We start from the raw sequence: 26684 nt of genomic DNA, 5'->3' as shown, positions 1-26684 counted from the left end.
TAGAACATCGAAGCGGATTTCTTGCATGAAGCCCATCTGAGGGTTTTAAAGTTCTGAGGAGGGTCAGGCAGCAGCCGTGGCTTATAGGACATTTTCCAAAATGCAACACCCAATGTGTTTTTCTCATGAAAAAAGAAGAGACACCACAGGATGGCCACCTCTCTCAAGGCAACCTGTCTGACTGTGATGACAGGAAGGGACCCCAAAGCGTAGATATCACAATTAAATCCTATCCAGATGATGAAACTAGTCAGGGAATAGAAGATCTAACCTTTAGTCTTGTAACTACTCAATTAGGTGGCTTCTTAAGAGTCAGGCATAAATCTTTGGGCCGACCATCGATGTGCAACTTCCTGGTTGGTCTTAAGTTTTTATGTTGTTAAACTTTTTAGAGTTTGCTTTGTGCTAATATCAAAATATGGATGTTGAATGCATCATGCACAGACCTGGAGGCTAACAGGAATTCTGAAACAGTGAGAACCAAAGCTGTTCTCAACTTGATGGTGACATTTTGCAAACAGAAGAGGAAAGCACAAGACAAAAAGAATGTTTCTGGTCAAGTGAGTTTGAAGAATGCTGCATTGTTTTTGCCCTCCCTGAAACTCACAAAGCGTATTAGCATAATAAAGGCTCTGAGCAGTCCTGCAGGAAAAGGCAACTGTTGCCCTTAGGTTGCACCCGGTAAATATGGGCATCTCCCAAAGCCAGCTCAGTGGAACACACTTTAGGAAATCCCATTTTAGAGCAGCGCTCTCTGAACTGGAAAAAGAATCAGCTATCATCAGGATGGGCTTGGTCATCTCCGAAGTGGAGAGACATGTTCTCACTGGTCTAGTTTCCAGTCCTGGTTGGTCCCCTCTGTGTCTGGTGGCTCACGTTCACGGGAAGCCTGGCAAGGTCTTTAGAGAGTCACGGTACTCAGGGAACGGAACAGACCAGCTGGGTCGGAGGAGAAAGTGCTGCTCCAGGGACATGCCCATGTTGAGCTGTAACTTCATTTACCCGGAATCCTGCGCTGGCTATGTTTTTCCCCTGCAACTTCAACTATCTAGAACCAAGCCAGAAACACAGAAGTTGGTCGAGTCGTACTGATTAAGGGTGTTGCAATCTCTTCCCAGAATGTAGAGGAGGAGAACCAAGGACCTTCCTTTGCCTTGCTTGCTATTGGATTTCAGTGCCTGGTGCAAAAGAGACACTGAGCAAATACTTGTCGAAGGAAAAGACGTTCTCAATATCAGTGTCCCTATTCAGCAGAAGGAACTTTGTAATGCATAGAAGGAAGACATCAAACATTAAGAGAAAGGCACTGGGATTCAATGTACTACCATGTGGGGCTGGTGGGTTCCGTTGTCCCCCACTGTCAGCCACTTTGGGCAGTTAGCTGTCCTTTTCCCTCTGAGCCCTAAACGCCGGCAGGATGTTGAGGTCTTGCATTCAGCAAGCTTCTCTGCTTTCCATCCACGTTCCATACCACTCACCCCCTCTGCTGAGCTTGCACAACAAGTGACACAGAGAGAAACATGTATCTTTCCCTGCCCAGAGAGTCTGCCTAAGTCTGAGACCTCCTGATTTCCATCATGTAGCAACCAAAAGTATTTCAAATTGCTCCTTTTATAGATTACTACATACCTACAGGAGGCCATAAAAACTATTCACCTTAATCCGGATAAGAGTGAGCCAAAGTGGATGATGGCGCGATAGCACTCCCAGAGGGCTTCTGGAGCCCTGTCCTTGAATAGTCATCTCTTTCGGGAGGGAATCTATGGAGGGAGTCAACTGGTAATTAGTAGTGATTAAAGTGCCTACTCCGTGCTTATCACTGAAAGGGACTTCTGAAGGGTAATCAGTGCCGGATATGGTCCCAAGCTACTGGAAGCTCACTCTTGGCCAAAGCCAGGAGCTGGCTGGTTGTTAAGGAGTGAGTACAGATAGATAACCAGACACTCAGGCAGCTGCAACATGCACATGTCATTCATGCAGAAATATACGCTGTATTTTGAAAAATGTCCCAACTCGCCAGGAAATCAAAGATGCCCAAATGAAAACTACTATGGAATTAACAATTCTTTTTAAAGAGAGTATCAAGTAATGGTGACATTGTGGAAAACTTACAACTTGTTCTCTGTCGGTTTCAGGGTAAAGTGAGGCAACCTATCTGGAAAGCCACCATAGGAAGAATTTTCAGGAGTCTAGAAGCAAATGTTAACACGTTATTGGTAGCAGGGTTACAAATGGGGTTTATTGTCACCTTTACACTTTTCCCTGCATATGCCAATTTTACCCATAGAACATGAATTTCTTTTACAATTTGGAGAAAAAATGAGAGATAGATAGATAGATAGATAGATAGATCTATTCTCATAGACATTCCACTCAGAACCCATTCTAAGGAAAAAATCTGAAGTATGAAAGCAACTTTATGCATAAAAATATTCACCCCTGGGCCACTTACATGATCAAAAAATTAAAAACCGTTTGTATACCCACACGTGGAATAATATTGTCCTTTAAAAAGACAATGTCAGAATTTTTAATGACATGGAAAATATCTGTAGTATCATGCTAAATCAAAAATTATGGTACAGAATTGAGTCCCACATCGGGCTCCTCCGCTAGGAGCCTGCTTCTTCCCCTCCCACTCCCCTGCTGTGTTCCCTCTCTTGCTGGCTGTCTCTCTGTCACATAAATAAATAAAATCTTTAAAAAAAAAATTATGGTACAGAAGGATGTATTTTTTTCTCAATTATATAAAGAAAATACGTGTCCACAAGAGGGGAAAAAAGGCAATATGGAATATTGAGATTATCTCTAAATAGTTGAATTATGGTTTATTACATGATTTTAGATTTTCCACAGTAAGCATAAATTTAAGGGGAAAAAAACTTTAACTTTTGCAATTTACAGTTGGCAGTTTCATCTAACAGGAAGGGGAAACTCTATCTGTATGCCAGATGAAATGACTCATGCTATGGCATTGTTGTGTCACTAAGCATTAGATCGCGGCGGGCCAAGAAGAGGGGGGTTAGGAGCTAGTAGGGAATCTTTAAAGGTAAGCTCAGTTTTTCTAGATTCATAGAGGACAGGGTTGCCAGGTTTAGCAAATAAAAATATGAGAACCCCCTGTTAAATTTGAGTTTTAGATCAATGAGTATTTTTTTTTTTTTGGTATAAGTATGTCCTATTCAATATTTGGGTTATACTTACCCTAAGAAAAATGTTTTTATTTAAAGTTCAAATTTGACAGAACATCCTAGTTCTTACCTGGTGACCCTATGGGTGGGTGCCTGCCAACTATTCTGGGAGAATGGCATCCCAGGTGGGCACTCGGAGTTTCAGGTGATTTTTGGTTCCTTCCTGTTTTTTACATTACAAGGGTGGGTATAGGCTGGGTTTAATCGGTCAAGTAGGAGTTCTAAATGGGAAAGCAGGGTTCCTTTTGTGATTAGGGATCTTAACCTCTTGTCCATGAAATCAGTCAACAAACATTGTGAGCACCTACCCTGAGCTTGGCACAGTGATGACAGCTGGGGGGGGGAGCATGGGTGTGACAAATAGGGCAGTGGACGTGTCTACATGAATTTGACCACTTCAGCGTCTAGTCAACCTTTCAGTACGTTTGTGCCTCCATCCCATCAGGGGGCTCCCATGGTCCCGTTCATGTCCGTACAGTCAGAAAGAAGGAGAGAAACAGAACTGGGGAATGCATTTCTCCTAGACCACACACACCCCCTCCGTGTTCGTTCCCAGCGCCACGCCTGCGACCTTGCTGTGCCTTCCACCTTGGATGCCTTCCCATCTCTTCTCCAACCTTCGCCCATCCCTCTTCACCTAAGTCATATTTCTCTGCTCTCAATTCCCAAGTCACGTACATCCAAGTGGATCAAATGTAACTAATAAGATCTATGCCATTTCTCAAGCATCATTTCAGCCGGGCATGCCACTGGATGCTTTATTCTTATGACTTCAAATCTTCACAGAAACCATGTTCTATTTTACACGTGGGACGGTTGAGCCACAGTGATGTAAAGTATCTGGTGGCCCAGGTGAACTGAGATGGTATGTTGAAAGCCTCGAGCAATGCTTGGGATAAATTAAGTTCTCTACAACTGGTGGTCATCGATTTTTTTAAAGAGGCAGATGCCTACAGATGAAAATATAGAGCAAACCATCATAATAACAAGAATACCCAAATTGATTGAGACAAATATTTGACATGTGCTATCATGCAGATCCCGCTCTATACGGAAGGAGTGCTGTCTTCTGGTTTTAGAGGTAAGGAAACTAAAGCAGGCAGCAGCTTAGGGCTGGAGCCAACATTTGATGGGCCTGGCGCGAGAATAAGGACGAGGTCCCTGAACTTGACCTTGGGGCAAAACGTTAGAAGGGGGATGGAAGACATCCTGGCGAATGTCATGAGCATCTCAACTGTACTTCCTGCGTGTCCCACCCCGCAGCACTTGCCCCTCGACGCCAGGGGACCAGGGCTCCTGCGGTTATGGGGTCTGCGGCCAGTGGGACTGGACACTAAGCAACACTTCTAGCCCAACAGAGAAGGGCACGGAGGAGGGGGTGACCTAGCGTGGCTGTCGCAGGGCTCTCGGGCCAGGACAAGCTCCCAGCTAGCCCAGGACCCGTCTACAACGTGAGGCTGATTAGCGGCTTGCTTTCAGTCAGGCTGACTTACGAGCGCAGCGATTTGTGGGACATTTACATGAACCAGAAGATGGGTTATCTGATGAAAATTGCTTAATTTAATATCCTTGCTTGACAGGCAAAGAAGCGTGCCTCTCTGGGAGAATCTGCCAGGGTGGACAATTTTTAAAAGTCCCTGGACATGTTTAAGAAAAACCACCACGATCCTCTCCTTACGCACCAAGGAACAAAAATACAGTTCTTGGGTCCAACGGGCAATCCGCCATCGGACTGTGGGCCCAGGGAGGCCTCAAAATATCCACCTTCCCGGCAAGACCCAAAGACGGCCACGCTCAGCCTCTGCCTGGCATAGGAACTGGTCTGGCCTTAGGCTGGTAGAGAGGAAGCAACCCGAGCTCGGTTCTTGTGGGCTACAAGCCTGGCTGCTGATGAATTATGATTCAGCACAGAGTTAAAGCCTTTTTAAAGATAGAAAAATAGAGGCCATCGGGAGGGTACTCCATTTCCGTAGCTTTTTATTCATGAATTCAATACAGAGCTACCGAGGCCTTAATGTCTCGTTCTCAAAGTCAGCGGCATCAGAGTCACCCGGAAGGTTTGTCGATCTTGGCTTTCGGGGTCCCGCTGCCAGAGTTTCTGACTCAGTAGGTTTGGGACGGGGACCAAGAATTCATGTTTTCAGCAAGCTCCCAAGTGCCACCGATGCTGGGGTAGCAACGGCGCTTTGAGAACCACTGGGCCGGGCACACGGTGAACCACATCACCTGGGACCCCCCTGCCCGTCAGTTCTATACGCAAGACGGCCCCAAGCCCCTGCTCCGGGCCTCAAAGAAACTCTGCTCAGGATGTAGCCGCTTGCAGACTTCTGACCTCATGGCCATGCTCCGCCTTGAACGCCTGAGTTTGTTCAAATCATATGCTTGGTGATCACTCTGCTGCCCCTTTTTCACGCTGCCCACCCGAGGGGACTACGGCCCTTTTCCTTACTTCAAATCGAGCCCACGCTAAAAGCAAAAACCGTCTCATAAGCTTTCTGGCTGCGTCAAAGCTTCGACTGAAGATGAAAAGATACCAGGGGTGTGCGTGTGGTGGTTCCAAGGCCAAAATATTTTTCCAAATTCAAATTAATAATAGATGTCTCTGCTGTCTACAGCCTCTGGCCACCCTGCCGTGGGGGCAGTGGGGGGGCAGGGGTTGCCTCCTGGCCCTTCATTGCATGTGGCAGCCTGTCCCCAGCTCCTTGAGCTCGGTGTCCCCTTCTGTCCCTTCTTCTCATCTCTACCCCACCCCACCTCTACGCTCTACCTCGTAGAGCTCCTAATTCTCTGTGCTCTGTTTTATAGAGGGAATCCGCTCTCTCTGGCTCTACTCCCAAACTCAGCTCTCGGCCCATGTGTGCATACCCAAACTTATGAAACGTGAAGGCCTTCCTTTAGCGGGAAAACAGCCACATAAATTCCACCCCACCCCCACCTCAGGTGTTTAGAGATGAGCAAGTCTGTGCCAGGCCGGCCCTGTTAGTCTAACAGAGAGCTGATATGTCACACTCGTACACTATTAGTATGTATCTTCAAGCACTAGAACTCACTAAGTATTAAGGGCTCTGAGAAGAAGGCCAGGGCACAGGAGCAACAACTCTAGCTACAGAAGCCTCGGAAAGCTCCCTAGAGGCAAACACACCAAAGCTGTTATACTGTGTTCGCCACTTGTATACAGAGGGTGGGTAATCCTGGAAGAGAGGACAGCGGAAAGAGAAAGACACAAGCGTCTCACAACTCCTTAAGGAAACCATACTCCAGTTTCAACCCCCACGTTCCTCACCTTCCAGTGGGTGATAAGAACCAGTGTTAGGTCTCCTGTTGCTTGTCCTGTAAATAGGGTCCAGCCCCTTTCTGTAAAAGGTGTGAGCCCTTAGCAGGCATTGCTATCCTTAGCTTTGAAGTTTGGCTCAAGTTCTAAGATAGCAAAGGCTTTATATATAATCCCATTACTCTAGTAAGCAATTATGGAGCACCTACTGTTTAAGAATCTGTGCATGCTGAGCATGTAGGGAACAAATATTTGAGACTTAACACCTACCATAGGGGACTGAAAAACAACTAAGAGGGCAAGGTGTCTCCAGTCTTCATAGCCAGTGAGTGCTGTATGAAGCGGAGCGGTCTTTCCTCAATGCTATACCATGTGTCATCTGTATCAAGGAGACAGAGTGTATTTACAGATAGAGAAAGGAAGAAAATGATAAAACGTCTATGTATTTATCTGGACTCTTTCAGTTACGGAACAGAACAACTCCCCTCCAAATATTGTCTCAAGAGGAGATCAGGCATGGGTGGATCAAGGTGATTATCTGAAAACTGAACAATGGTCATCTAGACTCTCTCTTTATGTTTGGCATCTGGTTTTTTTTTTTTTTTTTTTTTTTTTTTTTGTGCTCAATGGGGTTCATTCCTTTGATTACTCCAACATGTTAACATGTACCTCTTAGCAACCTCAGCAGAAAAGAGACTTTCTCTTTCCTGCTAGCTCCATCAAAAGTCCCCTAACACTCACAGGCATTTCATCGGTCTTGCTTGGATTGTGTACCTACCTCTAAAACCAATCTCTGTGGCCAGGAGAATGTTGGCTGTCATTAGCCTGGTCTAGAATGCCACCTGCCCATCCCATGAGACAGCGGTTGCAGCCGATCCGAACAACCAGGACTGAAATGCAGGTGGGTGTGGGTAGGGAGGTGGCTCACACGGGAAAGGACATGGGACAGGCCAAACCAACAGGCATCTGCCTGAATGTGTAACATATGAATTTTTAAAACCAAGTGTGACATACTCCCTCAAGTTCCAAAGAGAATTATAAGTCGATCACTTCCCACCAGGGCCCCTGCAAGGCAGGGTAGGGTCGGGGTTAGGAAGGGGGCCAGTGATCTGACTCAAGAATTCATGTCCCAGGGGCGCCTGGGTGGCACAGCGGTTAAGCGTCTGCCTTCGGCTCAGGGCGTGATCCCGGCGTTATGGGATCGAGCCCCACATCAGGCTCCTCCACTATGAGCCTGCTTCTTCCTCTCCCACTCCCCCTGCTTGTGTTCCCTCTCTCGCTGGCTGTCTCTATCTCTGTCAAATCAATAAATAAAATCTTAAAAAAAAAAAAAAAAAAAAAGAATTCATGTCCCAGCTGCCTTACTTAGCATCTGAGCAACGTTGAAAAAATAGGCATAACAAGAGTATTTACCTTCTGAGGTTTCGTAAGGATTAAATGAGCAAGAACTAGGGAAAGTACCTGCCCTGTTTTAAGTTTGACCCCCTGTGGTTATGAAAACTTCTTGTGCAATTTTATGCACCCTGACTAAAGGATTTACATCTTTTACCAGATATTCCAAGGGATTTGTGAGGGTGGGGGGGAAGCAAAGCCCTGCTTTTTTGAGACAACAGTCCCCTAATTCAGACCTACCCTGGTCCCGTAGATGAGGAGCTGTCTGCATACCGTGGTTCACAGAAACGCCTCATTTCTCCTACAGTTTTGTGGGCTGGTAAAATCTCGAGGCTTATTGGCAAGGCGGCCTGACAACACAGATCCCAGCTTTTACTCAAGCCTTGAGGCGTTTCTCAGGGCTCTCTGGGCACCCGTTTCCCTCCGGTCTTCTTAGGTTCCGTCTACACGAGACCAGTGTGGTAGATGGATCTTCAGTTCCAGGGCTGAGGCAAGAGACTGGCCCCCCGCCTCTGGAGAGAGAGCTCGGCTGGGCATCAATCACGTTGTCAGATTCCTGGGAACGGGGAGCATCAGCACATACTTTGTGGTAGCCCACATCTGAGATCAGACTGTGTAGGCACACGGCGCAACAGGTCTTCAATTTCAATTAGACACCACGTCCAGATAACTCGGGGAAAGGGAGGGAGAAGCAGGGCACTCTTAGGTGGGTGTGCGGAGGGGTGGTTGATGAAACCACGGGGTCTCTGACATCGCCCCCACTCTGCCCTTCACCCTTCCATTCCCTGCCTCCCCCGGCTGCTCTGACTTCCTCCCCCTGCCACCAGAGACCGGGCCCCCTCTGACCGCACAGTGGAGGAGAGGACGGAGGGGGGGTGGGGAGAGAGCCTTGGCGCAGAGAGACCGCAGGATGGATGGAAGGTCCCGCACAGGAAACCCCCGGCAAGGGCATCCTGTGCGCTAGCCGGCCCCAGTCGTCTGCTTCCAACAAGGCGCCGTATGTGTTTTACAACATACAAAGTGTATTACTACAGTGATGCCTAAAAAATACACAGCACATGCTCAAAGATGTACCGCAATGATAAGGTGCGCGATCCCCCAAAAGTCTGGGTATTCACCAATAATAGGGCAAATAAACAAGCTGTGATCTACTCGTAGGCTGGAACAGTGTGAAAATGAATAAATGGCACCACACTCACTGACATGGACACGACACGGCTGAGTCTCAAACACAGTGTAAAGTGGGCAAGGCCAGACCCGAACTCGTGTGCGCTCTGGGCTTCCAGGCAAATAAAGTACAAAAACGGGCCAAATTAAAATTTTGAAGTTAGAAGTCAGGGTAATGGTTATCCCTGGGTTGGAGGCTGGTGGGAGTGAGGGCATTTGGGAGGCTGGTAAAGGCTATTTCTTCACCTTGATGGTAAATACCTGTGTCCACCTCGTGGTAGTTCATGGGGCTGTACCCTCGTGCTCTGTGAGCCCTTTCTTCATGTAAGCACATGTTACACACTGTAGAGGGGATGGAGTTGGCGCAAAACGGCCGCCCACCCTTTGCTACTTCTCTGCCCTTGGATCTGGCCTTAGTATGCCGGTTTGGAGCTCTTGAGAGACAGATGGTGAGATGGAGTTAGGAGTGCGAGAGGTTCGTTTGGGAGAGGAGGGTGCAGGCAGTAAGAAAGCCTCCCTGGAAGATGAAGGGAGAGGAAGCAGATCTGGACAGGGACAGCCTGACAGCACCATGTAGATCTGACATCGCCTTGGGGACTCTGCGGGGTGCTCCAGAGCAAAGACGGCTCACTAGCGGAGTCTGGCCCTGGGGAGAAAGGGCCAGGCCCTAGAGCCCCCACCAAGCTCGGTCCTCAGGAGGTCCCCTTGGCTGGAGGCCCCCTTGGCTGGAGGCCCCTGTGGGCTGGGGTACCCAGGGGATACCCTAAACGTGCCACGGTCAGAGGCTGCCATGGAAGCCTGTCCTCAGCTGAATGACAAATTCTAAGAGCCTTGCAAGTCGCACGCCTCCATGGAGGCTACACTGAGCACCTTGGCTGACTTTCTGGGATTTTCAAGACTGGGTTGTAAGAATCCCTGTGGCTTCTGCTGGCACCTCTAGGACCATGGACTCTTGGAGACCCACACTTCTGTGTAAGAAGTCTGGCTACCCCGAGACGGCCACGCTGCGAGGAAGCCCGGGTGAGCCATGGGGAAGGGCCCATGGAGAGAGAGAGGAACGCAACAGTCCCCAGCTCTTCCAGAATTCCTAGCCTCGCCACATGGCGGGAAGAAGCGATCTTGGATTTCCCAGTTCCAACAGACGCCACGTGGAGAAGAAACAAAGCCCCAAGCTGACAGCCAGAACCAAGGCCCTAGACATATGGCTCCAGGCAAGCCGCCCCAGCCATTCCCACTCCGTGAGGCCTCAGCCACTGCAGAGCACGAGTGAGCCATCCTTCCTCTGCCAGGACGGTATGTCCCCCCTACACCATCATGGGAGTAAGAGAATGGTTGTTTAACCCCACCAAACGTGGGGGTGGTTTTTTATGCAGAAATAGGTAACTAGAACCATTTATTTAAGAGGGAAAAAAAAGCGTGGAGACTTTGCTAGCCAAAGCCACGTGGGCAGCTAATTGGAGGGAGGGATAGCATTCTCATTAGCTAATCTGAACCTCTCTCGCATAAGGTTCAGAAAAAAGACTCACGATTAAGAACAAGAGCATAGCACGATCCTGGTGCTGCTTACCAGCTGTGTGGCCTGGGGCATGTGGCTCCACTTTGCTGGGCTTCAGCGAACTCATTAGTAAAATGGAAAAAATGGATGGGCTTGAAGGGGACCGAGCATCTGAAGCACTTAGCATGTGGCCTGGCACGTAGGAAATGCTCAGCGCTCAGCAAACATGGGTTATCATCAGCCCGGCCGTGGGTCCCAGCTCCCGCATCCGACGAAAGGAACTCATAATGCCTGTTCTGTCCACCTGCCGGAATGGAAAGGATCAGATGGGGCGCAGAGGGGTTCAGAGCGCACACCCAGCCACCGCAGGGCGTATGCTTCCAACGCAGAATGCCAGACTCCTTCTATCCGTTCCCCGGCCCCAAAGGTGCTGTTTGAGAAGAGAGCTTCGTGCTGCGCTCCGGGCTTAAGAGAAGCAACGAGCCAATTAGGGCAGATCAGGAATTTCGGGCAGGCTCTTCGGAGCTGGCACATTTTCCAAGCTGAGCCCAAGAGTCTTGGCTGATGGGAACCTGTGCCCCAGCCTCCCCCAGCCCCAGCCCCCTGCCAGGACCTGTGTGCCTGCCCCGATCCGGAGCTGGCATGCACGGCTCCAAGCTGGGGTGTCGATCAGAAACATTCCCGCACGCCAGAGCCACAGAACTGGGCTGGAAGGCCTCCAGGCACAAGCTTCTCTGGCCAGATCACCCTTTCTTTAATGCTGAGCAAAACCTTCAAATGTGGCTTGTGGTGAGACCCCCTGGTCTGGATCTTTCACTTTTGAGATGGGCGTGGGGGAAGGAAAACAAAAGGAGACTAGCCAAAGAGGCGTTTGTGGGCATCACTCCGTACTTCCAGCCTCGGGCTCCCTCCTGCCTCTCTTCCCTCTCACGGGCACCGAGAGGTTAAACACTGCCCTCGGTTATTACTTATCTGTCTTGTTTTTCCAGCCTCAAGAACGTAGGTGCCTTACTTTATCCTCGAAGCAGGAGGAAATGGGATTTGAAATGGCTGTCCATGGCTCACCACGTGATTAACAACAACGATAACAGTAACAACAATAATAATAATGATGAATGATGCCAGCTCTCGAGCAGCCAGTGACCTGGCCACGTGCCACGCACTTCACACCTGCTGTCTCCCATAAGCCTTCCTACAGCCCCGAGACGTCGACACTGTGATGAGACCCATTTTACAGATGAAGAAACTGAGTTTCAGAGAGGGGACGGGGTCCGCCCACAGCCAGACAGCAGTGTGATCTGAATCCAGGCCTCAGACCCCAAAGTTGCCTGGTAAATACTCTACTGGCGGTTCGACGTGTCTAGCTACACTCTGGCCACATGCAATGAAAGAGAGTCTTTTTCATTAGAGAGTATGAGAAACTGATGAATACAGGTGGGCAGCAAAGGGTGGGTATTTACAGCACATGCCCATGGTTTCCGATGACGGTGGAGCAGAAAAGTTGAAACTGGGACCAGCCCCAACTGTAGGTTATATAGTAACTGGTGGGTTCTTTGCAAACGTGGTTGCTCCTATCCATTCTTCTGCAATGTGGCTTTTCAGCTCTTCCCAGGAGAAGGCAGAGCCTGTTCTCCAGCTCTTGAACCCGAGCTGGCCATGGGACTCACTTTAACCAATAGAACATGGTAGAAGCAATTCTATGCCAGCGCTGAGCCAAGGCCCCAAGATGCCTCGCAGCTTCTTCTCTTCGTCGGATAACCTCCCAGCCACCGTGGGAACAAGTCCCGGCTAGCTGGCTGGGTAGAGACTACCCAGGGCGCAGAGAAGCCAGCGGGAGGCATTCTAGACCAGCCCGCCCTAACCAGCCTGCAGCTAACAGTGGATGCATGCATGAGCCCAGAGAGACCAGAACACCACCGGGCTGAGCCTGCCACAATCTCCCACCTTGCAGAATCACAAGCGCCACAAACGGCAGCTTTAAACCTCGAAGTTAGCAGATCCAGGGACATATGTACAGACCCTTCTGTCCAGTGTCCCGTGGTCAAAGGATACCATGCTATCTCATCACCATGGTGGGACTCAAACGGGTGGGAGCTCTGGGATCAGTGATAGGAACATCTTCACACAAAATAACAAGAACTGTCACTTACGAAAGACCCACTGTGTGCCCGCTCTTGTCCTAAGAATGCCACAGGTGCTAAGTCATCTAAGCATCTCACCACCTCTCTGTGGTTCGTACGTATGACCGACCGCATTTTACAAATGAGAAGCCGAGGAACAGAGAGGCTAAATAACTTGTCCAGGGCCACACAGTAAATAGGTGGTGCAGTTGGCAGTCAAACCCAGGCCATCTGGCTCTAGAGTTTGTGTTTTTATTTTCTTTTTTTAAAAGATTTTATTTATTTATTTGTCAGAAAGCGAGAGCAAGAGCACACATGCACAAGCAGGGGGGGCGGCAGGCGGAGGGAGAAGCAGGCTCCTTGCTGAGCAAGGGGCCGACGTGGGGCTTGGTCCCAGGACCCTGGGATCATGACCTGAGCCGAAGGCAGACGCTTCACCGACTGAGCCCCCCAGGCGCCCTTAGAGTTTGTGCTTTTAAAAGTCAAAGCTGCTGTGCTGCTCTGTTCCAGCTCGTTCCACAGCTCATCGTGAACTTGGCGAGGAGTTAATTTCTCTGAGCCTCGGTCCTCTTGTCTGTAGAATGGGGATGATGGTCGTTCCTACCTCAACGGATAGTTGTGAGGATGAGGAACTCGGTACGTGTATGGTGCTCAAAACACAGAAAGCCTTCAGGAAATGAGGGCTGCGGTTATTAGAGAACAATTCTTGGAGACCAACAACTCCCGCAAATTCTTTGCCTAAAGAAGGTGCTGTGACTCTCAGTTCAAGCATCTCTAAAGAGGGACTCCCTCACAGGATTCCTATAAAGGTTAAGAAACAGTAATGTGCAGGGGCACCCGGGGGGCTCAGCCGGCGAAGCATCTGCCTTCGGCTCAGGTCACTATCCCAGGGTCCTGGGGTAGAGCCCTGTGTCGGGCTCCCTGCTCAGTGGGGAGTCTGCTCCTCCCTCTCCCTCTGTTCCTCCCCACCCCACTTGTGCTCTCTCTCTCTCAAATAAATAAAATCTTAAAAAAAAAAAGAACAAAAAACAAAGAAATAGTATGCACAAAAGGTCTTGGGCAAAATGGCTGCCCTGTGAAGAGTAGTGAGCATACCCATGGGAACGTTCGGTCCTCCGTAGTCCTAGAAGGCACCAAGACTGAGCCTCAACTTTTGTTCTTATTTCCAGTGCACAGACAGAATTGTTCCTTTAGCACTGGTTTGGCTTTACAAATGAACAAAAATATGTTCATTTCAGGGTTTGGCCAGAACGTCTACAACTCCTCACGAAAATGTTAATTATCCAGTGATCAGTCTGGCCCTTAGATCTGAGCAAGAGGGGACCCGGGCCCAGCCCCCCATACTTTGAACGACCTTCCTTGACATGTTCTAAGTCCCCTCTGATGCCTAGGACCACACAGGGCTGGCCCTGGTGTCTGAGCAGGGTGCCTTGAATCTGGATGGGACCCATACAGGTCCTGGTCCCTGCTACTCCCCTGTGTGGCTCGCTCTGACCCTCTGACCCACGCATGAGACCAACCAGATGCCTTGAGGAGCTCCAGGACTCATACCTCTGCGGTTGTCACAGGGCCCCATGGCCAGCCCCAGTTCCAGAAGGGCAGCTTTGGGGTATAGATCACCCCCACAGGCTGGCATGATATTTGTTTCATGGACTCAGGCCACCAAAACGGTCCACACCTGCTGATTTCAGGTAACTCCACTTACCTACATAGACAGGGCTCTGCAAAAAATATTTGTCCAGGGCCTCCTACATCCTGGGTGCAGCCCTGCCTGTGGCGGTCAGGATCTGTGCTTGTCGGTTGCATGTTCCTTTTAATATAAAGACACTTGTCTTTAATGATATTAATGGGGAAGAAAAAGAAGTTTTTAAGGAATGCTGATTGCTCGAGAAATAATTGCAAAACATGAAATAGACACAGCAGAAGTGGAAGAAAGGAAATAGACTTCCAAAGTGGGATGTGTGGGGACCTCTGATCTAGGACACCCCTTTTACCATACAGTTGGGGAAACTGAGCCCTGAGGTATAGACCTTAATTGCCCAGAGTCACCCATGGTTATCTGGCCACATTCTATGCTCGTAGGAGGCTTGAGACTTGCTGACAAGCACGAGTAATTGATTGATAATAAAAGCAGTCACCCATGGCCTGAGACCGAGTTTACAACCCCAATGCTAATGGGCCCCAGAGAGGCAGAGGGTGCTGGCAACCACTTTTCCCCTCATCTCCCAGGACTAATAGCTTTATGGAGGTCATAAACTACTGAGTATTCCAATGATGAGAGTGACCTCCCTTGGCCAAATGACCCACCCTACCTTGATTGACATGCAGGCCTGGCATTCCTTAGAGCAGCAAGAACCAGCTTTTCTCTGGGCCTATGGCCTGAATCACAAGACCCCAGCCCCTGCTAGAAATTTCCCAGATATCCTGGGCAGTTGTAAGCCTTTGCTTGCCCATCCTGACTCAACGCAGGAATGTGTTCAGACCAGCAGCTTCCACAGCAAGTCCACCGCTTAACCCAAACTCAGCTCTCAGATAATGATCCCATCTGTACACAGAACGGCCTGGAAGACATAGGGAGCACCGTTAGCCTCTTCTAGTTCTGGGGCTATGAGTCATTCACTCAATCATTCACTCAGCTCATTTTAGTAAATGTGTTGGCCAGCCTCCAGAACGGTCCCCAACGATCCCTGCTGTCTGGAGGGAATGAATGCCCTTAAGAAGACCCTCCCACCCTGAATGGGACTGACCTAGGTAACCAGGAAAATATTGTGGAGGTAACAGAGTGTGACTTTTGAGACTAGGTCAAAAAAGAGCCAACAGCTTCCATCTTGCCTCGTCTTTTGGATCACTTGTCTGGGGGAGGCCAGCCCCCATGTTGTGAGCAGTCTTGTAGAAAATCCGCACCACAAGGAACTGAGGCCTTTTGCCAGCAGCAAGCATGACTTGCCAGCCATGTGAGGGAACCACCTTGGAAGGGGAGCATCCAGCCCCAGCCAAGTGTTCAGATGAGATCACAGCCCTGGGGGGATGTGAGAGATCCTGAGCCGGACCTGCCCAGCCAAGCCACTCCCAGATTTCTGACCCACAGACACTGAGGTGATAAGTGTGTATTGCTTTAACCAGCTAAATTTGGGGATAAGTAGTCACACAGCAATGAACTACTAACAAGACAAACGTCCATTGTGTGCCAGGCCCTGAAATAGGCGCTAGTATGCAAAAATGGACAGAGCAGATATAGCCTCTGCCCTCCCAGAGCTTATAGTCTGGAAGCAGATTTTATGAAGAGGGTGCAGTGAGCCTGGCAGGATCGGGACTGGATAGAAATTGGGATCTGATATCAGCACAGTCAAACTATGATCCTCTCTAGGAAGGAAAATTAAAGCAACAACTTCCACTTTACTGTTCTGTATTGATTGCCTTGTCACAAGCACATGTTGCTTTTAAAGTAATTTCTATCAGGATAGCTTCTCATAAATACTTCTCGTGAGCATTTAACTGATACCCATTTTTTGAAAGTCTTCTTGGCAACATTTATCCCAAAAAATCATTAAAACGCCCATACCCTTTGGCTCAGAAATTCTACTTAAATTAATTTATTATGAAATATGCAGAGCCCTCTTGGCTCCCTGAGCAGTGCCATGACGTTTGGCAAGAACCAGGGCCTTCACGAGAGGCGGCAAAAAGGCAGCCAAGACGAAAGTGGTTGATTCATTTTCTAAGAAAGATTGGTATGAACCACTAGATTCAATATAAGAAATATTGGAAAAACACTACCCACGAGAACTCAAGGAGCCAAAATCACTTCTGATGGCCTCGAGGGTTGTGTTTTTGAAGTGAGCCTTGCTGATCTGTAGAATGATGAAGTTGCATTTAGAAAATTCAAGCTCAGGAAAGTCAAAAAAACTAAGAGGCAGCCCATGGAATGGGAGAAGATATTTGCAAATGACACTACAGATAAAAGATTAGTATCCGAGATCTACAAAGAACTTCTCAAACTCAATACATGGGAAACAAATAATCAAATCAAAAAATGGGCAGAAGATATGAACAGACACTTTTCCAATGACATACAAATGGCTAACAGACACATGAAAAAATGTTCAAAATCATTTGCCATCAGGGAAATTCAAATCAAAACCACATTGAGATACCACCTTACAGTTAGAATGGCAAAAATAGACAAGGCAGGAAACAACAAATGTTGGAGAGGATGTGGAGAAAGGGGATCCCTCTTACACTGCTGGTGGAAATTCAAGTTGGTACAGCCACTTTGGAAAACAGTGTGGAGGTCCCTCAAAAAGTTAAAAATTGAGCTACCCTATGACCCAGCCATTGCAATACTGGGTATTTACCCCAAAGATACAGACGCTGTGAAGAGAAGGGCCATATGCACCCCAATGTTCATAGCAGCATTGTCCACAATAGCTAAATTGTGGAAGGAGCCGAGATACCCTTCAACAGATGACTGGATTAAGAAGATGTGGTCCATATACACAATGGAATATTACTCAGCCATCAGAAAGAATGATTACCCAACATTTGCAGCAACATGGACGGGTCTGGAGGAGATTATGTTAAGCGAAATAAGTCAAGCAGAAAAAGACAATTATCATATGGTTTCACTCATTTATGGAACATAAGAAGTAGGAAGATTGGTAGGAGAAGAAAGGGAAGAATGAAGGGGAGGTAAACAGAAAGGGGAATGAACCATGAGAGACTATGGACTCTGGGAAACAAACTGAGGGCTTCAGAGGGGAGGGGGGTGGGGGAATAGGATAGGCTGGTGATGGGTAGTAAGGAGGGCACGTATTGCATGGTGCACTGGGTGTTATATGCAAGTAATGAATCATGGAACTTTACATCAAAAACTAGGGATGTACTGTATGGCGACTAACATAACATAATAAAAAATTATTTAAAAAAAAAAAGAAAAGAAAAAGAAAATTCAAGCTCACTCCTGAGGCTGTTCAGGGCAAACACTGCCTGGCTAATTTCCATGGCATGGATCCTACCCGTGACCAAATGTGCTCTGCAGTCAAAAAATGGCGGACCATGACTGAAGCTCACGTTGATGTCAAGACAACCGATAGTTATTTGCTTCCTCGATTTTGTGTTGGTTTTACTACAAAATGCAACGATCAGATTCGGAAGCCCTCTTAAGCTCAGCGCCAACAGGTCCACCGAATTTGGAAGAAGATGATGGAAATCATGACCCGAGAGGTGCAGACAAATAACCTGAAATTAGTGGCCAATAGATTCATTCCAGATGGCATAGGAAAAGACATAGAAAAGGCTTGCCAGTCTCTTTATCCCCTCCATGATGTCTTTGTAGGGACAGTAAAAATGCCGAGGGAGCTCACGTTTGAATCGGGAAAGCTCATGGAGCTGTACAGTGAAGGGAGTCGCTCTGGAAAGGCTACTGGGGGTGAGACCAGGGCTAACGTTGAAGCAGCTGATGGAGATGAGCCACCAGTCCAAGAATCTGTTGAAAATTCAGACATTTCATGGTGACGGATAACAAAAAAGGATGCCCACTGCAGTGTTATTCGGGAGTGCAAAAAAATTAGAAACGGCCTAAATGTCAGCAATAGTAAGCAGGTTAAATTACTACTTCATCACGGGCCATCCATGCATTGGAATCTTACATAACAATCAAAAATGATGATGTCGCTCTCCACTTATTTTCCAGGAAATGTGTCCTGACATAACGCTAAGTGAGAAAGACAGGCCATACAACGGTATATATTATACAACTCCATTTTAATAAAAAGCATATATACTTTTGCATAAAATTATTAGAAGGCTCAACCACAACATATTAATGATGTTATGTCTAGGTAGAGGGATTATCCGTATATATATAATTTTTGTTTCTCTTGGCTTGTCTGTGCTCTTTCATTTTTATTTCAAAAACGCGGATTACATCAGGAATATATAGAGTTCCAAATATATTTTTGTCAAGGTCTTTTGAATACTCGTTAATTATGCTCACCTTCACAGTTCTTACGCTGTTTGTCTTTCACTAGCCTGCCGGGACAGAGTGGTCCCTGAATACTGACCTGCCTCTCTTCTCTCCCCTTGACTGACTACTGGGGATTGGAGATACTCCCGGGTCCCAGAATCAAATAGAGAATACAGATCAAGTGTTTTCAAGTGTACCCCTTGAGCTGCCCCCAAACAGCCCCCCTCTACTCTTGTCAGGGAGGATCTATTCTCCAGAGAGCCCTTGGCCCGTTCACCCTCTCCGGCAAGCAACTCCTACCTCTGGCTCTAAGAACAGAGTGAACCAAGGACACTGATTTACTGCCCACCAAGGGCCTGTGCAGAGAGCAAGCCGATGGTGTTCCCCATTTGGGGTAGCTCTTGAAGGATTTGTGGCTCTGACAGAGAAGCTTTTAAAGGAGCATAAAGCGAGTTAAGTGATCAGGAATTTTATCCTATTGAAATGAAAGGAGGTGGGGAGGAGGTTGTACCGTTAAACTTGGCCAAGGTCCACCTCACTGTAACAGGACAGTGATGGGCAGATCGGCGACCTCGAGCAAGAGATGTCCTCCTGGACCATTTCCACCTCTTGAGTTCACCAACATGGCCCTGGCTCCGGCTAAGATGGTCTTCGCCCTGTTCCCATGACTGGCCTGACCCCAGCCAGCCTCTCAGGGGCTCGACCCACCCCTCCCCTTCATGTCCCTCTGAACGGATCCATTTTCTCTTTGCCAATAAGACATCGGCAGTAACACACTGCGTGTTTGGACTTAATTCTGAAGACAAGAGGAGCTTCATTCTTTCCTTCTAGAGTGTTGAGTGCCTCCTACAGGACGCAGATGTGGCTCGTCCTGGACCAAGCACTGGGTGTGGAGCCATGAACAAGACCACCTGCTCCAAAAGTTGTGGAGCTCACCTCTGAGGCCAGACAGAGCTGCTAAACAAATACACAGGGAAGACAATTTCTGATGATGATAAACGGGAAGAAAGAGACTCATAAGTTGGTGAATAACTGAGACTTTGATCCAAAGTCAGGGAAGAACTTTCCACAGGGTGACATTTGAGCCAAGACCTAAATAAAGCTAGAAGCTCATAGACCCTTTTCAACCTGTTTTTCAATCACTCAGCTCAGGGGCAAACTCGTGCTGGTCCCATTCAGTCTCACCGACTCAGTATATGGGGGGCTTTCACATCATGGGGGTGTTCAGGGCCCCAGCCTCCATCTCCATCACCCTCCATCTTACAAGTGTCTGAGACAATGGAAGGAGAGGTTGTTCAGAGGGGAAGGTCACCCTGGGACCCAGCAAAGTCTCAGGGCCCTGCAGACTGGGTGTTCAACATGTGGCATGTTGGCTGCAGTTGAAAGGACATCCCTGGGGCGCCTGGGTGGCCCAGTCATTAAGCGTCTGCCTTCAGCTCAGGGCGTGATCCCAGGGTCCTGGGATCAAGCCCCGCATTGGGCTCCCTGCTCTGCTGGGAGCCTGCTTCTTCCTCTCCCTCTGCTGCTCCCCCTGCTTGTGTTCCCTCTCTCGCTGGCTGTCTCTCTCTCTGTCAAATAAATAAATAAAACCTTAAAAGCAAGAGGAAGGAAGGAAGGAAGGAAGGAAGGAAGGAAGGAAGGAAGGAAGGAAGGAAGGAAGTCCCAGCTGGACAGCACCAGGAAGGATGGCCAGTGTGGGCTCCAGCACTCACTAGAGCAGGACTGGACAATTTCGTGCTGCTCAGAGCCCACTTGGTTTGTGAAGGCGCCTTCAGGAGGAGGCTGATCCAGGCCCTGGTGTCTGTTCAGCCTCTCGGGCTGGTCCTCTCCACTAGGCCCCCTTCTCTTTTCCATCCTCAAGTTCTCTCCATCTTTTCCCCTCCCTCCCAGCCTGGGCATTTTTTTCTCACTCAGGATATGAGAGCTCACTCTTCTCCATAATCAAAACCAAACATATTGTCTATGACTTGAGTTCCCCCATTAAAGGTTGTAGGATTTTGAATTTCAAAAGCCAAGATGAGATGCCATATTCTTTCATTTCCTGCAATCTCAGTTCTTCTCTAAAGGAATGGGCACCAAGGACCTTGCTCACATGGGGGTAGGGAGTGACCAAACGGGGGAGCAGGCATACTCAGAAGCATAACGGTAAATACCAACATACCAAAAAAATATTTCGCTTAGTGAAAAAATAAAAGAGCATCTACCAGGCACAGAGTTTGGGACTAGCACACAACGGGCATGTGGACAAGTCCCACAGAGGGGCCGGGGGAAGCAGAATGGCCTCCAACTGACAGTCTCGGTCAACAGAGGGGCCCTCCAGAGCAGAGATCGCTGGACCAAAATGGCCAGGCCCCAGTACCAGGGCCTTTTGCACGGCTGGAGGCTGTGCGCTAGGACACTGCTCACCTCTTGGGCGAAGGGAAATCTGAACGGGGCCCCTCTGGGACTCTCTCATACCCTAAGGAGGGCAGGTAAATGGTACTGAAGAGATCAGAGGAGAGTCAGGCCACTTGACTCTTAAGACTAACACAGCATCCCCAGCCAGGAAATCTAAGCGGAGGCCAGAAGGCACTGGGAGAGTCAGGGAAGTATACAGTAGGGTGGTCAACTGCCTAGAATGTGGGGCCATGTCACCTGAGTTCCGATCCCACCTCCGCTACCCTCTACCTGCGTGGCGTGGATGGGTCACTTCGGCGTCCCCTTTAGCAGATCGGAGATAATAATAGAACCGACCCTATAGCTTTATTGGAAGGATTACGGAGAAGTTAATGTTTTAGAAAGCACTTAGAAAATGCCTGGCCAGGAAACACTATTAGGTAAGTGTTAGTAAGTGTCCCAGTAAAAAATGAGGAGAAAGAGTCCTCCGGGCAGAAGGCACAGCCTGGGTTATAGCCCGGAGGACAGGATCAGAATAGCACGGAATGTAACCCACATCAGTGGGCTGAAGCCAGCCAAACGGCCGGTTAATCACATTCGACTCGAGCCGTATTTAATTTATTTTTCAGGCACAGACTTTAAGGGAAATAACATTCTCCGGTCTTGCCAACCAGCCCACCAAGATGGACTGTGTGATTTTCCTCTAAAATCCATCCGGATCTTACCCAGATGGACTCAAAGCCGAAATGCAACGAAAACCACCCTTCCCACAGCCCGCTCTCGTTAAAGCTGCAATTTCTTCCAAAACGACAGATGTTGACACACATTCTTGCTGCCACCCATCAGAAAGCCTGGGTGCACCCCTGCAATGCCCCCTCCCCATCCAGGACTCCGGTCCTCTCACTCCCCCTACCAAGGCCACGCAGGCTGCAGACACTGCCCGCTCCTTCCTGACCCGTGGGCCAACCCATATGGAATGAGTTGCTCCGTTTTCACTCCTTATCAGAGATGGAAATATTTCCCCCGCGTCTTTGTGGAGTTTTTCCACGTCTGTGAGCTGGACGATGCTTAACTCTTATAGTTCCAAAGCACTGCCTGCCTTCTGACTCCCAGACCAAAATCGCGGGGTTCAGCATCATCAGATCACAAGAAGGGAAGGGGATCGTAGAGGGAGGGGCAGGTCAAGAGGATGCCTAAAGTACCAACAGTTCATGCTGAGATGAATTCAGTTGCTTCCTTTTGTAACTTTTAAAAGAGGTCTTTGAAGTAGCCTGTCTTCCATCTTATTAACCTTGAACCTGTCCTTGTAGGATAACAGTGATAATAACCAGCGCACCTTCAACCCTTCCAGCAACCTACCAAAATAGATGTTCTCATTATTGTCCCATTTTACGAGTGAAGCTCAGAGAAGTCAAGTAACTCTCCCAAGGCCACACAGTCATTAAGTAGAGAGCAGACGTGTCTGACCACAGATTATCCATCACACCCTCAGCCAGCAGAGGAACATACATGAACGTGTCCCCGTGGTCTGGGACAGTCTCTTCACCCCAACCTAGCAAGGTTTACAGACACTACCTCAGGTGAGAGAGCAGAGCGGGGGAGTCACTCACCCAAGGGCACACAGCTAGTGAGAAAGCCTGTATAGGACGGGCCCAGGACTTCTGCAGCACACCCATTTATTCCTATTTTCTTGTTTAAGAAAGATGGGTTAACCAACCTCACCACCACCCCCCCCCGAAACTTTCTTGTTTAAGAAACCCAGAGCCTGGGGGTGGAGGTGTGCAAAGCTTGGTTGTCTGATGTTGCCATTTACAGGCTGTGTGATCAGGGACCGTTTCCCTTGGCTCTCTGAGCTTCAGTTTCCTCCACTGTGAAATCGGGGGTAACAATAAAAATCTACCTTAAAGGGTCATCATAGGGTTGACTTGAGACTGTAAAGATGAAGTGTCCAGCACAGTGCCTGGCATAGAATATTAGTCCTCTGCAAATACTAACTCTCATTATATTGATATTAACAATCAGCACCATAGGCCTTATTCGTTTTGCTCCAATCCACTGCCCTTCTTGCAATTGTTCAAAACCCTGCCTCAGGGCCTTTGCACTTGCTGTTTCCTCAGCCTAGGACATGCATTCCCAGATCTACCCACAAACGATTCCTCTCATCCTTTATGTCTAAACTCCAATGTCAGCTCCTCAGAGAAGCCTTCTGTGATGATCATTTCTAGACTAAAATCCCCCCTTTACTTCGTATCATATTACTCTATCGCATAATGTGCTTATTGTCTATCCCTTTCCTGAACCAGAATGTAAGTTCGTTAAGGGCAGAGACCTTCTCTGTTCTGGTCACCATTGAATTCCCAGAGTCTTGTCCAGTGCCCTGCACACAGTAGGTCCACAAAGTGTTTGTTGAGTGAAATCCCAGATGAAGGATTGAGAGCTCTTTGAAAATAGATCCCATATGTTCTTCTCCTTTGGATCCAAAGAGCCCAAAACGGTCCCTAGCAGCCAGTAGGTGCCAAATTAGGGCACATCCCTCCCCTTTAAGGGCACAACATGAAAATGGCACAAATCGCTTCTGCTCGTGCTTCCATCAGCCAGGACTCAATCACATTTGGCCACATTTAAGTGCAAAGGAGTCTGGGAAATGGATGGTTATGCTGAGTCACCACGTATCCAGCAAAAGATTCTATGACTACTGTGAAACGGAGGAATTAAATCATTAAGACTCTGCCACAAGTAGCAATAATTTTTAGAACAATACACATAATAATAATAATAATAGCTGACATCCATTGAGTGTTTAGTCTTGTGCTGGGTACAGTTCTTTTAATCCTTGTGACCATCCCCTGTGGCAGATGTGGCTGTTGTCCCCGGTGTGCAGGAAAGGGAACTGAGGCTCAGAAAAGCATGGGCAACTCACCCACAGCTGCACAGCAGGGCAGTGGGAACAGCCAAACTGGACCAATTTGACGAAGCTGTTCATAACCCAAAGAGATGGAACGTTATCGCCCTCTGAGCACTGGGGAGCCATCGAAGATTTAGAGCGAGGGAAAAAAAACTTCTAATAACAGTCCCTGAGCTCAGGGTGGTGTGTGCATTATCTCATTTCTGCCTCGGTGCTATTAATCTCCCAGTTTGGCTGCGTCTGTTTTGTTTCCTGCATACTTCCAGGGCCCAGAATGGTGTTGAGCACACACCCAGATGCTCCGTAGACATTTGTCGATCGCTGAACAATTGCGTTGGCAATTAAATCACTCTGTGTGTCATGGCAGTGTCATGATGGTCCGTCTCCTTCCCTGGACTGCAGATGCCATTTAGGGATTCCACGGAGGGGGGCATGAATCCTCCCCATGCTGCACAGCATGGCCCCCGCTCTAGCTCAGCGCCTGGAATGCAGCAAGTGCTCACGAAACAGCGGTTGAATGAATGAGCGCTCATTCTTGTCACGGAGAAAGGAGACGGTGAGAGGAACGTTTTTAAAACACTGTCAGGGACTAAGCCTCTTCTCATATTGGACACAAAGTAAAAAAGGAAGAAGTCAGTGGCCCATGACTCACAGAACTTCTGCCTGCTGGGCTCTAAACCCCCTCTGGATCCTGTTCAGAACGGATGGAACAACACCGTTTGGGGAGGCTGCACAGATCGTGAGGTTTTTTTGGGTACCAAACCATGGCGTGTGGATTCTGATGAGTTGGGTGCAAATGAATCTGAGCCCTGTGGAATGTGAACTGGCTAAGGAATGGAGGAGTCAGCTGCACTACCTAAAACAAATGGTTTTTAAACTCCTTGAAGGCATGTTCTTGAGCTCACCCCATGCGTAGGCTGCTGTGACAGCAGGCGTCTCCTGGTGCGTCCTTGGGATTGGGACTGGCCACCTGGACTAGGCTGGAGGGCAGCTCCCTGGCATCTTCGAAAGACCAGATAGCTGAAGTCCCAGCATAGCAGCTATAAAGCAGTGAAGTCTAGACCACCGAAGTCTGGGGCACAAACCACTCCTCGACATAGACAAGCCACACCATGGAGCCAGGAAGGCCAAACTCTGTGCTCGGCAAAATAAAGTTTTAAAGTGGACATCGTGACTTAGGCTGGGACGTTATGACTTCTGGAGGAGAACCCTGGAAATCAGTACAGTGACCATCATTATTGATGGTCAGCCACTCACACCTCCACCCTGTATGAGTCCAGATAGAGGAAATCATTATTTGCAATAAATAAGCCCCCCTGAAACTCCATGTTCCTGCCTATACATCCTTTTCTTTTTTTTTTTTTAAGATTTTATTTATTTATTTGACAGAGAGAGACAGCCAGCAAGAGAGGGAACACAAGCAGGGGGAGTGGGAGAGGAAGAAGCAGGCTCATAGCAGAAGAGCCTGATGTGGGACTCGATCCCGCAATGCCGGGATCACGCCCTGAGCCGAAGGCAGACGCTTAACCGCTGTGCCACCCAGGCGCCCCCTATACATCCTTCTCTGCGTTTCCTCCGAATAAATGGAAAATAAAGACTACCTGGAGAGTCTTTATTGTACGTATACAATTCCTTTTGCACCTGCTGTTCCCACCACACTTGTCTTCTTGCATTTCTTTCCTTGAATCCAGGATGGCCTTTCTAGCCCTGAACTCTTAGCACCTGCTGTTCCCTCTGCCACCAATGCTTTTCCCTCCAATTTTGAACAAAACCTGGGACTTCTTCAGGTCTCCACCCAAATGTCACTTCACCCCAGAAGGACTTCCCTCTACCCTTTTCCTCCCCAGCTCTGATGTTTTCCATCATAACATCTACCACTGTTGGTAATGATATATTTCTCCTTTTTACTTGTTTAATACCTCACTCTCCCACTTATCTGTAAGCTCCTTGGGGAGGCAGCTTGTGTGTTTTATTCATCACTGTAGACCCCTCTACCTCACCCACTCGCTTTCCACTTAGAAGTCCAGCCTCTGCCAGCCAGAGAGGCTGGAATCCAGAGCCTTCAGAGGAAGACACAGAGACCCAGTCAGTGCTAATGGAGCCAAGAGCCATCCATCACTCTCCTACCCGTGACAGCAGGATGGATTAATAATCCTGGTTGGCCTGAAACTAACTGGTAGACCCGTCTGGCTCATGCTTTCCCTCTGCTTATGTAGAATTCCTGTGGTGGCACGGACTAGAGCTGCCCACCTCATCCTTCAAGCCCTGCTCAGACCCCACCTCCTGCATAGCACCTTTCTTTCTCTCCCCAGGATGAAGCCTGCGCTCCCACCTCGGATTTCCCGGGGTAAATCCTGTCTGTGTCCCTACACTGGTGGTGAATCACGCACGCACTTGAGTGACCCGGCTGATCTTGTCTTGAATTCTTCCTGAAATCTCTTTTTGCTTAACATTCAATAGCCATTCTTTTTTTTTTTTTTTTTTTTTTGCCTTCTAACATTCACTGATTCTCTAGCTGCGGGGTCTGATGGAAAACATATCTGATCCCATTCCTCTTCTACTCAAAACCTCCGGGGGCTTCCAACTCACTCAGAGTAAAATCCAGAGCCCTAATCACAATCCTCAGCCTCCATGGGAGCTGCTTCATGCTGGCATCTCCTCCTTGGCTCCTACTGATCTCACACTCCTTCCCTCTACTCCAGGAATATGGGCCTCTCCTGCTCCTCCAGCATGCAAACCATGCTCCTGCCCCAGGGCCTTTGCACTTGCTGTTTGCTCTGCCTGTATGCTCTGCTCCAGCTATCT

General features: G+C 48.4%; 1 pseudogene; it reads left to right on the top strand.

Annotated features, from left to right (window-relative positions):
* LOC123778485 (small ribosomal subunit protein eS1-like) overlaps positions 1-18147 on the top strand; it is a 97802-nt pseudogene extending 79655 nt beyond the window's left edge.
* The last annotated feature ends 8537 nt before the right edge of the window (positions 18148-26684 follow it).

This window comes from Ursus americanus, chromosome 30 (assembly GCF_024610735.1).
Source record: "Ursus americanus isolate L20-20 chromosome 30, mUrsAme1.1.p, whole genome shotgun sequence".
Lineage (NCBI taxonomy): Eukaryota > Metazoa > Chordata > Mammalia > Carnivora > Ursidae > Ursus > Ursus americanus.
This window is presented reverse-complemented; position numbering and strand designations above follow the sequence as displayed.